The sequence below is a fragment of the Elgaria multicarinata genome, chromosome 2 (assembly GCF_023053635.1).
Source record: "Elgaria multicarinata webbii isolate HBS135686 ecotype San Diego chromosome 2, rElgMul1.1.pri, whole genome shotgun sequence".
NCBI classification, from domain to species: domain Eukaryota; kingdom Metazoa; phylum Chordata; class Lepidosauria; order Squamata; family Anguidae; genus Elgaria; species Elgaria multicarinata.
This window is the reverse complement of record NC_086172.1, coordinates 108,876,249-108,893,472: the sequence shown is the minus strand read 5'-3', so window position 1 is coordinate 108,893,472 and position 17,224 is coordinate 108,876,249.

Sequence of the window (17,224 nt, the reverse complement as noted above, 5' to 3'; positions counted from 1 at the left end):
AGACTGCAAAATAAAACCACTGAATTACAGTTTATCAAGAAGCTGAATTCCAACAATTGTGGCTTGAATCAGGATAATTGTTTTTTTAAAAAATAACTTAGATGTGTCATTTAGCAAATGTGTCATATATACGTAGAGTGGTACATAAATTCTGTAAATAAACACGTAAGTTTGAAGTGATGCACACTTTAGCATTTTTTTTAAACTTCACGTATTAGCTGATGGGGTCTGAGCTGGGGGTGACTGATCAGGAAAGGGATCTTGGGGTTGTGGTGAACAGCTCAATGAAAATGTTGACCCACAATGCAGCAGTTGTGAAAAAGGCAAATTCCATGTTGGGGATCATCTAGAAAAGAATTCAAAATAAAACTGCCAGTATCATAATGTCTTTATAGAAATGTTTGATAAGATTGAATTTGGGATACTGTGTATCGTTTTGGTCACTGCACCTCAAAAACGATATTGTACAGCTGGAAAAGATGCAGAAAAGAGCAACCAATATTATGAAAAGGATAGAACAGCTCCTCTATCTCACCCGGGGTCATCCCATGAAGCTGATTGGTGAGAGATTCATAACAGATAAAAGGAAGCAGTTCTTTAACTAGTTTTGGTCTCCATAGTTAAACTACGGAATTTGTGATCACAAGATGTAGTGATGGCTGTCAAAGGGGACTAGAAAGCTATCAATGGATACCACTTATGATGGTTATATATTATCTTCAGTGTCAGAGGCAGCATGATGCCTCTGAATACTAATTGCTGGGGAACATGAACTGAAGGATGCCATTGCACTCATGTTCTCCTTGTGGATTTCTCATAGAGAGAGACCTGGCTGGTCACTGTGGAAACAGAATGCTGGACTAGATAGGCCTTTGGTCTGATCCAGCAGGACTCTTCTTATATTCTATGCCAGGATGTTTGTGTTATCTTGTGTTATCTTGCTTTCTGAATGGACATGACTGAACGTTACAGTTATATGATTGCCACTGCCTGTAGTTTTTGCATTTCATCTCCCTCTGACCTCACTGTTTGCACTCCCCTGACTCCCAATCATTCCTGCAACTTAAGATTACTTCATACATCTGATGAAATGGATTCTAGTACATGAAAGCTTATGCAATGATATATTTCTTTACCTTTAAGGCACCAGAGTATTTGTTGTTGTTGTTTGCAATATATCCCGAAGCTGGTCTTTGAACTCTCCAATGAATTTTGCCCCTTTCTATTGAAAAAGAAAGAAAAATCTTTATTCTCCCACGGAAACTTAAAATGGAACCCTTGATGAGTGACTTTACTATGGATTGTACATTCTTTCCTTATGCACTACATCATGCCTTTGACTATCTTGAGAAAAACTGTATAAGATCCCTTAGTAGTGCTTCCATTCATTGAGCAGTATCCAATTCGATACCTCTAACAGAAATTACACTGAGCTAGTAAGTGACCTCTTGCACAATGCCAATAGCATTTGCTGATGCATTAGATTTCCCTGGTAAACCCATTGCACCAGCAAATGCTATTGGTGTGCATTACAGGTCTTTTATGGTAGTGTATGGGTTTGGTCCTAGATCCTATACTCAACTTTTTTTTATTAATGACTTAGAAGAAGAGGGGGTGGTGTTTATTAAATTTGCAGGTAACACAAAACTGGGTGGAATACCTTAGAAGACAGGGATTGCCTAACCTTCAAACAGCCTCTGCTGCCTGTGTTCGCACAACATGGCAGCGCCTGTGGGTAAATTAAGCCACAGTGTGCTGTCATCTCATGCAAACAGGCCCATTGTATGCCTTCAACAAGGAGGTTTTTTAAAGAGGAATCTCTTCCATGTGGTGGTAGAAAGGGTCAAAGGTTAACTACTCATCAACTCTGAGGACAAGGTATTATTCAAAATTAGTTACTTAGAACATTTGTTGGAGGACTTATCCATTAGCTTTGTTTGGAGTCGGTATTTCCCAACAGCGAAAGTATTTAGAAAGTGGGAAAAGAATTTGAAAATAGAAGAACTGAAGGATATTCTACAGTCTCTTGACACTGTACAAACTAAAAGGCACCGCTAGTGGTTAGAAACAAAGAAAAATCCACAATCTCCTGCTTTTGGATGGAATTGCTCATATTAATTCTGAATTAGACCAGTAAGAGCTTGGGAGGAAAGTCATGCATCTCAACAAACCTCCAAAATGTCCCCCCACACACACACAAAGCAAACCAAGCATTTTTTCCTTAAAGCATCCACACAACACATTTCTGCAGAAAAAACAACAACACCCCAGTTTATACTGCATGCACATGTAACCACCGAATACAGATATAGCACCCCCTCCCCCTTTCCCCAAACCTTAGACTGCTACTCAGGAATTCTTTTAGCACAGCATTGTAAGCATATGAAAAGTTTTGGAATTCTAACCTAAGCAGTCAGTGAAATCTCTAAACAGAAGATAATAGAAAGCTTTTAAAAGACAAACAGGATTCAAGAACTGACCAAACAGAGGTAAGTTGCTCTGATCTTAACAAATAATTTAAGCCTTTCTTTCTTTCTTTCTTTCTTTCTTTCTTTCTTTCTTTCTTTCTTTCTTTCTTTCTATTTTGTTTTCTAGAAGGAAACCTCTACTGCACTGGATCTCTTATAAAATATTTAATTTCTAAAGAATCACAATAAAGGTAATAAGAAGAAAACGGAGTCTACATTTTACACTTGAGGCTGGGATATACTAAGAGATCAGTAAATATTTGGTGTTGGTGCACTTTTGGGTATATCTGTGCATCCATAAATGACACATATTTGTGATCGATGCTGTATCACTTCTTCATATGAATAACACACACAGCAGGATTAGGAAAGGCATGTCAACCTTTTGATCTGTATAGGATGGCACTTGAATTGTGCAATCCTATGCGCACTTACCAGAGAGTAATTCCCATTCAACTTAGAGAGTCATTTTATTTCAACCTTTTATTTTAAAGTCTTCTAGGCTACTTTTCAAAATATGTATTTTTCTCCAAGGCAGTGTACAAATACAATACTATCATTTCAAAACAAACATCAGTATCAACATTTAAAATAATAAAACAAAGAAAGTAACGTGTACCATCATAATTTCTAAAAACCAATATGCACAACCATTTAAAAACAACAAGTAACTTCAAAGACCCTTTGACCCATTCAAAGACCTACACTATTTAACTAAAAGCAGACTGAAATAAAAATGTCTTTTGGGACAACCAAAAAGAAAATAGGAAAGGAGGAGGTTCCAGAAACATGGGCCACCAATAAAAAGACCCTGTCTCTCTTGCCCACTAATTTAAGGAGTCCTTCTCTCAAACAAAGCTGCCCAGTCCTAAGATCTTCTGGAGACACCCTTCTGTTAAAACTAGTGCCATCAAGCAGAGAAAAAGTCTTTTTGGTGGCTGTTCCCAGGCTGTGGAACTCCCTCCCAAGGAAGCTAGGTTCACTCCTTCTCAACTTTCCTTCCCTTGGCAGGCAAAGACTGCTTTTTCCAAGAAGGACTTTGGCTTATAAGCCAGTCAGTTGGGTTGTGTGCTGTTTTTAATTATCTATTTCTGCTGCCCCCCATAATTATGTTTTTGTTATGTTTTAATGTGTTGTTTTACTGTTTTAATAAATTTTAATTGTGTAAGCTGCTTTGACTGCCATTTTTTGGTAGAAAGGTAGAGTACAAAGCAAGTAAATAACAAGAACAAGCATATGAGTAGAGCTGTTGTCACCTATCTTAATGCTCAGGCAGGTTTTTATGGGTTTAGGTAGTCTTAAATAACTTGGTCCCAAACCATTTAGGGCCTTAAAGGTCAATACCAGCACTTTGAATTGGGCTTGGGAGTGAACAGGAAGCCAGAACAGCTGATGCAGGGTTGGTGTAGTATGGTCCACATATTCACCCCCACCAGCTAAATTCTGCAATAGGAGAAAATTAGGGGAGGAAGGGCAAGTGGGACTTTTCCTAACATTATTGCTTTCAATGGTGAACCACCTGTCCTCTAGGACAGCCTGCTGTAGAACTAATATTGTAAACTACAGCAACCGAAAAAGGCTATTTCTAGCCACCTTAGCTTACAACAGTAGATCCACAGTAGGCCATAGCAGGTCTTCTGGAGAATGGGTGGCAGCTTGCCAGCCCACATGGAGGCTTCCTTTAATGGGCTCAAGTTAAAGGAAGCCAGATTCCAGCTGGACATCAGGAAAAAACTTCCTGACTGTTAGAGCAGTACGACAATGGAATCAGTTGCCTGGTGAGGTTGTGGGCTCTCCCACACTAGAGGCATTCAAGAGGCAGCTGGACAACCATCTGTCAAGTATGCTGTAAGGTGGATTCCTGCATTGAGCAGGGGGTTGGACTCGATGGCCTTGTAGGCCCCTTCCAACTCTGCTATTCTATGATTCAGGTAAGTCCCATGGGCAGGGAGCAGCAGCTTGCCAGGTTCAGGGGGCAAGTAGGAAGGGAGGGGAGTCCTATGGACCAAATCCAAAGTATGCCAGGGTGGTACCAAGGCACCCTGAGTTGAATCGAGGCCGATTTGGAATCTCCAAATCAGCCTCTGAGTCAAATTGGGAGGCCGGGGTGGTGGTGGTACTGTGCACAGCCCTAATTTTAAATAGTGCATTATTTCTTATCTTTTCACAGTGCTACTGGGGGAAGGCACAGGAGACATCCTGGAGGTTAATGGCATCCTATAAACATTAATGAGTGGCCCATCATGAAAGAGCAATAAATCGCTCATGTAGGGAAGCTTACTGTGATCTAAATGGATATAACCAGGGCAGGAGTAACTGAGGCAAGATCTGCGGTGTTCAGATAAGGTTGCAGCTGGTGTGCAAACCTAAGCTCATAAAGGGCACTCCTGGTGGGAATCTACACTGGTGTTATTCTAACGTTTTGAATGGGTTACTGTGACGCATAGCGTCACGTGATCCTGGGTCTCCAACGTTGTAAATGAGTTCTACTTACCAGTTCTATTTCTTAGTTCCAGTGTGGCTACAGATTCATGTGCCTCGTTCTACTGGTAATTTTCCTCTTCCTTTCTCAGAGCTGCTGGGTTTGCTCCACCCACTTCCTGTTCTCCTTCCCTCGCCCCGTTTGCTATCTTATCTGCTACAGCAGATAAATCACACCAGCCTTATACTGTGCAATCACTGACAATTGCATGCAAAGGACTCAGAAGTTTTCCACCTTAGAATCTGCTTTTATTGTGAAGTACTCCCATGCATCCTGCCTTAAAATTTGAATCAAATTGGGTCATCGGTTGATTTTTTTTAACATTTCCCCCCTCTTTGCAAAGGAGCTGAGGAGCGCTCAAAGGATCGCTGTAGCTCCGTGCAGGAAAATTAACAAGGGTCTCTTGCTCCCAGTCCAAAACTCATGACCAGCGGGGCTTAAATAGGGCTGCTGCTAAAACTTTTCAATTTGGTCTCCCATCCAAACCCTAACCAAACCCAACCCTGCTTAGCTTCAGCAAAGTAGCTGGCTCCTCCCTGGGACCTGCATTAAGATGTTTTGGGAGGAGGTTTGTGTGTGTGCTTATGCCTATTGCCCTGTACTGCTGGCTAGGAATGAGGCAGGCAGTGGGCAGAGCAAACCCAGCAGCTCAGAGCAACCCAGAACAATGGAAAGGATTTAACAATGTGTCCTGCAGTAACGTTACAGCTAAACGTAAGTCACGCTAGTATGCCCCGTGATTCAGAGAACCAATACAGAGAACCACGTTAGAAAGGGACACTAGCAATGTTATAAGACTAGTGTAGATCCTGGACACAGACAGTGCTGGGTACAAGAGGAGCATTAAGCTATGAACTTGGTCTTTCAGAGGGAGCACAAACCCATCCAGAAACGATTGACTTATTTCTGACCATACATAACTAGAACTGTGCTGTAAGCTTTATCAAGTTTATAACCTTCAAATCATACAGTTTTTTAAAAATCTTTTAAAATACAATTTAATTTAAAATTTAATAAAATAAAATAAATTTACTTTTTACTGTTTTGGAAGCATTATGATAGCTTAAACAAATAGATTAAACACCTGTTCTTCAGGAAGAGGGAGTAAGATAATAGGAACTATGCTCTTCCTCTAGGAAAGATATTCAAAATCCCTTTCAATGGGATACATTGTAATTAAAAAGAAGATATAGTTATACAATTCAATCCAATCCTCAGCACCTCTATTCAGAAATAAATCCCACTGAGTTAAATGAAACTTACTCTTTAGTATGTGTACTTATGACTATAGCTGTCTTCTCAAAATTGCCCTTCTAACAATTCACTACTTCAGAAGCCATAAAATACCCCATTGCTGTCCCTTTAAATTGCCAAAATAAATAATTCAGGTATTTTTGTTTGCATAATCCAATATCTGCCAAGGATAATCAAAAAGGAGAAGGATTTTTTTTAATCTTCTACTAAGATTATCCTCAGTGACTAACAATGCTTCAGCCTTTATACATCACCTTGAATAAGGCAAATTAACATTGAAAGTAACTGCACTGTAGTAGTACTTTATACTTTATCAGTAAAAATCTGAAGTCCCTAACACAACTGGGCTCTAATCTGGAGAAAGGCAGGCTTCAAATGAAACAAAATGAAATAAAAATACAGAAAAGATTCCCAAGCGGAGACAGTAGACTTGGTGCTACTCCACAGAACGTGCAGTTAAACAATTGTATGTCGTGCCTGGAAGTAGTAAACTCTCATGCATTTCTCCCCATTTCCTCCCATAAACAAGAAGTTGGGAAATCTCTTCTCCCAATTCCCTGCTCGGAGTCTTAAGCCACTCAAATTGGGCATTTGTGACTGGCTCCTAAGAAGATTAGTAAGCCAGATGACCCAAACAGCAGTGGCACCAATTAGCCACCATTCAATATTAATAAACAGTATGATGATAACAAATAAAAAGATTGATTCTTCAGATGCAGGAATCATTTTAATTAATTTAATCCTTGCTGAAAGATCAGCTGTTCTCAGTCCTGCTTGCCAGCGGGCACCATTTGTCCCTACCTCTCCCTATCACCTAAAACAAGTGAATATGATCAGGAGCCAGCACTTAGGGAACAATAAGAAACAGATTGTACTGTCAGGCTTCATTAAAGATCATCATTAGTATTCCAATTTGGAAACAGTCAATCTATCCTAACCTTTTACCCATTCTTTTAGGTTGCTTTTGTGAAGTTTGGTTCAGCTGCTGAACGTAAAAGGTTGGAGGGGGGTGGAGGAAATACCATCTCCAGATTTAGAGTGAAGGAAGGATCTACTTGATGCCTGTCAGTTGAAAGCTTACTGATGAAGCTCTGGGGATATAAATATTATGCAAGTATTTTTTTTAAAAAAAAAACAATATCATGTCCAGCTGCTTTAGACTCTTCAAGATTTGATAGGCAATGAAACCTTCTTAAGCAACCTGCTTCATCGTTATGCATGGGGCAGAAATTGACATGGTGCTTTCTTGTTTTTCATCGCATCGTTTTCTCAGGGTTGGAGACCTGGCCAGTGGAAGCTGGTGGCTCCGATGCCAGTGGGAAAGTGAATCTTCTCTGGGTTTCATTGAGAGCCAGTCAGAATTCTAAAGGAACCATTAGAGTTCTGACTGGTTCTGAATGTAACCCAGAGCAGATTCATCACTCCACTGACATCGGAGCCGTCAGCCTCCAGTGGAGCTGGGCTTTCTGTACTCCATTTTGCTCTTGCTGCCACGGGCGTTTTGAGTACGTTGCAAGTAAGATAGCACAAGATGTGGCCTGAGACAGCAGATAAAGATGGGTACTCCCAGCTGCAGTGCCAGGGGAAAAAACCCAGGATGGCGCATCCTCATCTAAAAGGATATGGATTGCATTGGAGGCCTTATGTAGCGATGAGCATCTACATTGGATCTGCATACATGTGTGCACTAACCAATCTTGGAAGGGGTGTGTGCGCGCGCATGTGGGCACAGAAGCCTGCTTCCATGTGCGCATTCCCTTTTCTAAATTGGGACAAACATTTGTAAGTTAACTTTGCTCAAGGACAAAAATAATGTAACGAATGAAAGATAAATATCTGAAGCAGAGATGACTGCTTTAACTGCTAGAGCAATCAGCCCTCTGCTGCATGCCCATGCTGCAGACTGGGAAAGCCCTCAGGGATCATCAGCAGTACTGGCTGGTTCCCGGTGGTGTAGGCGGCAAACCTAGAAGGGAAGTTCCCTCTCTGGTCCACTCCTGGAATATGTACTGAAAGCACCCACATGGCTCCAGACAGTATTGGCACCAAATTTCCCTCCCTCCCAAAACTTATCCTCGCTGTGGACAGGGTTGGGAAGGGTTTTTGCCTTCCACATAGCAACATGGTTGCATGTATCATTGCGGTAGGTGTAGAGGGGTGTGTGTGTGTGTGTGTGTGTGTGTGAGAGAGAGAGAGAGAGAGAGAGAGAGAGAGAGAGAGAGAGAAATGCTTCTGTCACAACTTCATCATGGTGGGCATTGAGCCAGGTTCATTTCAGGGGACAGAGATGGCACAACCTGCCCCCCCCCCAAAGAGCAGTCCACATAAGGGCCATTCGGGGTGGAGGCACAAGTCTTCAGCCCAGCTCGGTGGCTGGATACCGCTTGCTACACACCCAAGTTACAGGAGTAAGTGACCTACATGATTGATCCATGTCATGGTGAAGCCATCCAAATTTCCTGCCACCCCCTACGTTACCCCCAAATGGGCTGGGGAGGAGGGTCAGCCAGCTGTCGGGCTGCCCAATTACCACATCCTTGCCCAATAACCAATAAAGTTGGTTGTAACCAATAAAGATGTGGCCATTTATAACCTATACCTTGCATAGCCTGCCTTCTGGCTTCTCAAAATTCTCAAGAGGTGCAGCCCCTTGCACACCTTCAAAATCTGCTCCAGGTGGTCCCGCAACCTCTGGAACAGATTTTGAGGTTTTGCAGGGGGCTGTAGGAAGGAGGGAGAATCGTCCCAGTTCTGCTGATGGAAGCAGTTCTGTCAGCATGAAAACAAAACTGGTTTTCACAGCTACTTTTGGGTATCCCAAATTATTATTATTATTATTATTATTATTTATTTATTTATATAGCACCATCAATGTACATGGTGCTGTACAGAGTAAAACAATAAATAGCAAGACCCTGCCGCATAGGCTTACATTCTAATAAAATCATAATAAAACAATAAGGAGGGGAAGAGAATGCACCAAACAGGCAGTATAAAAGTCAGAGCAAAATCAAGTTTTAAAAGTTTTAGGAAAAGGAAAAGTTTTTAGCTAAGCTTTAAAAGCTGCGATTGAACTTGTAGTTCTCAAATGTTCTGGAAGAACATTCCAGGCGTAAGGGGCAGCCGAAGAAAATGGATGAAGCCGAGCAAGGGAAGGAGAGACCCTTGGGCAGGTGAGAAACATGACATCAGAGGAGCGAAGAGCACGAGCGGGGCAATAGTGTGAGATGAGAGAGGAAAGATAGGAAGGAGCTAGACAGTGAAAAGCTTTGTAGGTCAACAGGAGAAGTTTATATTGCATTCTGAAGTGAATTGGAAGCCAATGAAGAGATTTCAGAAGTGGAGTAACATTGTCAGAGCGGCGAGCCAAGAAGATGACCTTAGCAGCAGAGTGGTGAACAGAAACCAATGGACTGATGTGAGAAGAAGGAAGGCCAGTGAGAAGAAGGTTGCAGTAGTCCAACCGAGAAATAACCAATGCATGAACAAGAGTCTTGGCAGAAGAGACAGACAAAAATGATCAAATCCTGGCAATATTATACAGGAAAAAACGACAGGATTTAGCTACTGCCTCAATATGAGGAATAAAGGAGAGCGAGGAATCAAATATAAAGCCAAGACTACGAGCTTCCTTGACTGGAGTAAGTGTAACATCATTGACAGTAAGAGAGAATGAGAGATGAGGAGAAGGTTTAGGAGGAAAAGCAAGCAATTCAGTCTTTGCCATATTAAGTTTCAAACGACGATGAAGCAACCAAGCTGAGATATCTGAAAGAGATACGATCGTGAACATCAGGAGAAAGATCCGGAGATGAAAGATATAATTGTGTATCATTGGCATACAGATGATATTGGAGGCCATGAAATTGAATAAGATTACCCAAGGGCAACATGTATAAAGAAAACAACAGCGGGCCAAGCACCGAGCCTTGCGGAACCCCTACTGAAAGGGGAAAAGAAGAAGACAAGCTGCCATTAGCCAACACGCTGAAAGAGCGACCCGCTAGATAGGAGGCAAACCAGTTATAGACAGAGCCACAAAATCCAAGGTCATGAAGGGAATCTAAAAGAAGATCATGATCAACCGTGTCAAAGGCTGCAGTTAGATCAAGGAGAATAAGAACGGAATAAAGGCCTTTAGACTTGGCAATAAGAAGATCATTGGTAATCTTAGTAAGGGCTGTTTCAGTGGAATGCAAAGGACGGAATCCAGATTGAAAAGGATCCAGAGCAGAGTTACTAGAAAGAAAATCAAGACAACGACAGTAGACCACACGCTCCAGGATCTTTGAAACAAAAGGCAACAAAGAGACAGGTCGGTAGTTAGACAGAGATAGCCTATCAAGAGTAGGTTTCTTGAGAATAGGAGAGACTGTAGCATGTTTAAAAGCAGAAGGAAATGAACCAGAGGACAGAGAAAAATTAATAATATGAAGCAAGGAAGGGAGGATAGCAGGGATAAGATTAATAAAGACGCGAGAAGGAATCAGATCACGAGAACAAGTGGAAGGCTTCGAAGAGCGCAGTATTGTAGACAGTTCATCAGCTGAGACCGAAGGAAATGCAGAGAAGTTTGCAGGAGGAACTGACAGATGAGGAACAGGAACTGGAAGAGGAGCAGAGCTGGCCAGATCAGAGCGAATAGTTTGGATTTTAGCATTGAAAAAAGAGGCAAAGTTATTAGCAGACAGGGAGGCGGGGAGAGATGGTGGATTAGGCTTCAGAAGAGAATTGAAGGACGCAAAGAGCCGCTGAGGATGCATAGCATTTGACTGGATCAACATCGAGTAATACTGCTGTTTGGCCAATGAAATAGCAGAAGAGAAAGAGGAGAGAACAAATTTGTAATGGACAAAGTCCACCCAGTCCCTGGTCCTACGCCAAAGGCGTTCAGCAGCCCGGGAACAAATATACTAATCTATATTAAGGCTTCAATCCTACACACATTTACGAGTAAGACCCATTAAAAACAGCTGGACTTACTCCTGAGTAAACATCAGTAGGACTGCACTCTATGAGTAACACATTGGGAATTCACTGGAGTTTTATTTTTCCAGTGACTCAGAAGCAGAATTAGACTGATTGATCTATCATCTATCTATCTATCTATCTATCTACCTATCTATCTATCTATCAATATAAAGGGTTAGATGCTTGGGGTATGCTCTACTGAACTCAATGTGGCTTACCTCTAAGGAGAGATGTATAAGATTGCACTGTAAATTAGGGCCCCAGAAAGACACCAGTAACAGAAATTCTGCTGGAGGTGCTATCTGGCAATTCCCAGTTTGGCAATCTGCAATTCCCAGTTTAATGCTATTGGGACGACTAAGCACAACAGGGACTTAGCAGAAGCACGTATCTTGAGATGTTGTGCAAAAGATTACATAAACAGACGCACACTGCTGGATTCCAGTTCTCTTTTCACATGCAAGGAACTTTCACAAATCAGGGGAAAAAACACAAGCTGTGTATGTGTAGATGTGCACGCACAGACACACACATGCACAAATATATACTTACCATTAACATTTGTTAATATATATGGTAATATATTTATTGTGATTTCAATATTATGATAAACCACCTTTGAATTTTTAAATGAAAGCAGGGGTATATTTTTTAAAAAAATAAATAAGCAAACAAATAATCTTGATATCATGAAATATAACAGCAGTTTAAATAGCTTTACTTTTAGTTTTTGCCATTTGCATTCATAACTAGCTTTGCAGAGAAGGAGATAGGCTGCTTCAAACTTCTTACTTTCATTGAGTTCAGTGAATATTAGTCATGTAACCTGATCCTTATCCTAAGCGTGTTTATTTGTAAGTAAGTTCCACAGACTTCAATGGGTCAGTAAGTTTGCGTAAAATTGCAGCTTAACTATGAATACTCTCCTTTAATTGTTTATATGGGTAGGACTGAACTAAAAAAACAGTCATTCTGCACAGTCACACAGAAAGTCCAGTTAAGTCAATGAAACTATTAATTTTTCTCTGTATTTTGTCCTTCCGCTGGGATAAAGTGGTTCCACTAATATAAAATTGGTAGAGAATTGTGTGGGAACCCTGTGAGCTTTTAATTTTTTCCTTTTTAAAAAGAAAGACGGAAGCTGGGATGTTGTGGAAAGATCAAACAAAAGATCTGTACAATAACTGAGCTGGAAATATAACAAATGTTTTCAATTCAGCAATTTTAGGATGACTTACAATGCGTTTTTCAGCCCCAAAGATTTGTGCATGCCAGTCAATGAAACTAAGCCTGTTGCCATCCCAAGTCCTCAATGTACTTACTCAGAAGTAAGTTCCATTTGTTCAATGGGACTTCCTTCTGAGTAAGCACACTGAGGACTGTAGCCTGAGACTTTATTCTTCTAGGTTAAGAGCACAGTCCTTTCAATCCTGGCTGAAAAGACATTTTCTCAGGTTAGAATTGTACTGCCCTCTTGTGTTTCTATGTGCAATTTACAACCAATGTAGACTAATCCCAAATGCGATGAGACAGACTGTGGTCAAAGGCTTGTATCGCAGCAGCATCCTGCCTCATTCATGGATGTTTTCGGAGGGTCCAGACAATGACACTCTTATGTTTTCCCACCACTTCTTCCATCTTTTTTCTTACTGCAGAATTTTCTTTAAGGAGTGCCTTCTAACTACTGCATTTTTATCATTTTTTACTCTAGAGTAGGCACAGGGATCCCAATTTGGATCAGGACCCTAGTGTGGTGGGTAAGAGGGGTTTTAAGATCTGGATTAAGGGGCCTGAACCCACTCCTATTTAAAAATGAACAAAAGATGTAGCTACTAGACACAAATTTAAAGTAAAGTCTTCTGTGACCCTTTGATTCATATATTCCATTCTAACCACTCTGCTCTGGTGATGAAAACAGATTCTGGGACTGAGCCCTTCTGAATGCTGGAACAAACAAGGTCCCTGTAACAGAAAGCATGATTCTTGCAAAGCATTTTTTTCTGTTGTTGGGGTGGGTGGGAGCGCATACTAATGGTTGCAGTAGAGCTGCCCCCTTGTGATTATTTTCTTGCTTCTTTTCGCTCAGATGAGGTAAACCCTGCTTTCCTTGCTTTTTTAAAAAATCTCTCATCTCTCAACATATCCTTCAGCTACCAAGACTTAGTCAGCCACCTTGTTGGTTGGAAACTGTCTCACCCTCCCAATGGACTTCTCAGGGACATCCCCTTCTCTCTCCTCTGCCCTCAGCCAGTATCAAACCTGTACACCTGTGCAGATCTGCCCACCAGACAGGTTTCTTCAGCACATTAGGTTAAAGGCACAGTCCTATGCATATTTAGACAGAACAAAAGGCCTACAACTCCTGGCATGGTGGTAGTTGTAGGCCTTTTCTCTAAGCATGCTTAGGATTGCGCCCTAAAATGTCATAATCTCTGCCACTTTCTCTGGAAGACTCCAAGTACCGTTTGATTTCTCACAGTTTCTTGTGCCTTTCACATGTTCAACTTCTAAAAATTTTCCCACCTTCTGTTCCAATGATCCACATAACCCTGATTTGCTTCCACACTGCAGTGGTGTTTCATGCTCAAAAGCATTCAACTTTGTATTCTGCCATGCATCAGAGCTGAAGTTTCCTCTGGTATTGATCTCTCTGGTTTGCAGCTCTTTCTGTCCTAGCTAGATACAAGTGCATGAACATTGTGATTCACATGAAAAGCAGCACAGTTTTAATCTTCTGCAGAGTCAGCCTACACTTCATATAGGGCTTCACTGCTCCAATATTCCCATGTCACTTTATGGCCTGTTCCCATAATACATGGGTGAGGAACCTGTGGCCCTCCAGATGTTGTTGGACTGCAATTCCCATTATCACTGACCATGCTGGCTGGAGCTGATGAGAGTTGGAGTCTAATAACATCTGCAAGCCCAGAAGTTTCTTGGCCCTGCCCTAAATTATCACTATACAGCTAAACACTGAGCTTATTTTGTCTTGTACATGATACCTTGACAGTTATCATGTTGGCACTTTTTCCTGTTTCAGCAAGAATCCCTTCCCCAAGACCTGGTACTAGGCACAACCCTTCACTCTAATCCTAGGGCAGTATCCAGTACTGCTGCTGTGCTCCTGCCCTTTCTGTTGTGCTAGCAAGACCCACCACTTGAGCAACTTCCAACAGTAATCTCAGAAATGCCAATTTCAGGGATGGGACAGGTCAGCAGAGTTCTCTTCTGAAAGCTCTGCTGATCTGCGTTGTTTTGGAAATGATGATTTTGCTAGTGTTTGATCACTGCAAGATATGCTAGCTTCCTGCACCAGTGATGGATCACCCTAGCAGGCAGGGAGCATTGGATACTGCCCCTACTTTCTTAAAGGAAAATTACCCCAGTCCAGAACCCTTGCAGAATTAACCACTCTCTGAGCAGTTGGGTGCTAATGCAGTATCTATCCCACTCTATACCAGGCTTCACATCCCTCCCTCTCTCTCTCTCTCTCTCTCTGATTCATATCTGAATGCATGTCTACTCAAAGGTACATCCCACTGTATTCAATGGGACTTACTCCCAAGTAAGTGTATATAAGATTGCAGCCTTAAAGAATCTGGAAAAAAGTTTTAAGTTAATAGCCCTCCTCTCTCTCTATCTTCTCCATGCCTCAACAAATTTCAGCACAGAATTATTCACCATATTTGGGATGCTTTTCTTTACAATGGAGCAGTTCAATGTTTACAACATTTCTTTGAGGTCTTTTGTTTCTGCCTTGGGAAGACTAACACTATGTCATAAAGGGACAAGTTCAAGCATCTGTATCCCCCCCCCCCCATTCCCAGTATAAGCCCTATTTTTCTGTGATGGTAAAATACTTTCTGAGAGCCCATGCTTCAATTACCCTATTTACACTAAACCCCATTTAGAAACGAATTTTACAGATTGAATTGAAATATAGTGGTGCAAGTTGAGACTTCAGCCCAGCTCTAGCTGATATGATGCTCTGCCTAGAAAGCATGATTTAAAATGTGCCATACAGCTCTAGACAGCAGAAGGACACAATAGCAGTAGCTGTGCTGAGATTGGCTGCAAATTGCCTAAGGAAGCTGCAAGTGGCTGAGTGCTCGAGATCCCATATGACCACAAACTTATCGCTGCTGAAATAACTTAGTACTGTTATCCTGCCTAATCTAAGTTTGCATCGCAACCTAAGCTCTTTTGATAAAGCTTTGTATTTCAGTGTACATAGGCTCAGGTTTTATATTTTGGTCACTGCTGCCTTAGCTATTCTCCTTCTTGTGGTCTAGAGTCTAGAACATTGGTCCATTCTCTTCCATTGGTCCATCTACATTAGCCTTCTCCAATCTGCTGCCTTCCAGATGTGCTGGACTGCAACTCCTATTATTCCCAGCTAGCATGATGGGACTTACAGACCAACACATCTGGAGGACACCAGTTTGGGGTGTCTAAGCTAGACCTTTGGTCCATCTTGATCAATATTGCCTACACTGGTAGTGGCTCTCAAAGGATTCAGACAGAGCTCTTTCCCAGCTCTATCTGGGAAATGTTTCCATGCAAAGTATATGCTTTTCCACTGAGCTGTGCCTATCATTGATGATGCCTTCATCCTAAACCTGATTACATAATAATACTGTATCACAGCTTTTCCCAATCTGGTACCTTCCAGATGTGCATTACATCTCCTATTATGCTGGCTGGGAATGATGGGAGTGGCAGTACAACACATATATGGAGGGCACCAGGTTGGGAGAACAATGGACCAATGGTCTAGATGGACCAATGGAAAGAAAACAGCTAATGCTGGCTGGGGATGCTAAGAGTTGTAGTCCAACACATGTTGAGGTCACCAGGCTGGGGAAGGCTGCCCTATATCGAAGAGTTCTAGAGTGCTCACTTACATTAACATTGTCTTATTTGTTGCTGTGCATATTGGATTTTTGTAATGATATTTACTTGATGTTTAAGGTCACAGCTTACCCACTACGCATGTTACATCCAGACACATCAAACTTATTTTCAAAAATGGTTGTATAGTGTAGCAGACTTGCCATTGACTTCCAGTAGTAAACATCATTTTTGGTACTTCACACTCCATTAAGATAATTACGGGACAACACTTTTGCCAGTTATTTGCGTTCTGCCAGAAAGCTTGATAATCAAAATCTTGTTGTGCTGAAATTTGAAAAGGTGGCGAGTTTATATATACATATATATATATATATATATATATATATATATTAAAAATCTCCTTGCTTACAGTTAAGTCTTAAAACATAACGATTTGCCAGCAGTCGTCAAAGAAATTACGTTTTTCCTGTTGTTGACTAGTGAAATGTAACATTAAAGGGCACGGCTACCTTTGGTATTTGAGGCTTTACTTCCCAACTACAATGCTCTTGGGTACCGTATGGCGAAGGAAGAGAACAGAGGAAATAAACCAGCAGAAATTTAGCATCTTAAAAGAACAAATGTTTATAATCAGTTTGAGTGCTCAGTGGATTTGTGAAATTGTTTGGGATTAACAGGCTATTGATAGCTCATAAAACAATATTTAGCTTTGTTTGGGGAACAGCAGTGGAAAAATGTGTGGGCACCTTGTCAAACAGGACCCATTGAAGAAGGCTGATGGGTTAAGTGTGGGGGTCGGCGTGGCAGCGTTGGTGCTCATTCTTTGAGGAGAACTTGTCAGTTGTTAGTAAAGCTAATGAAAGAGAGGACGCCAGCATCTGATGGCTGGGGTAGTATTGATGCAAGTTAGCTGACTAATCAGATTGAAAAAGTCCCATGGTATTTATGTCACTTTAATTTGCCTCAAACAATTGAAGACGACAGCACTCTATTAAGGAAAGCTTGATCCAGAACTAAAGCTAAATAAATTAGGGTCTCAGTTTAATCAAATTATCCTTTTACTGGCCTTGGATTAACTCAGGGAGACAGCGTCGGTCTAGGGACTTATGATTGGCTGGCTAATTTTTAAGAAGCCAATATGAAGAATGAGAGATTTTACACACAACTACTACATATAATACTTCAAACAACCCCC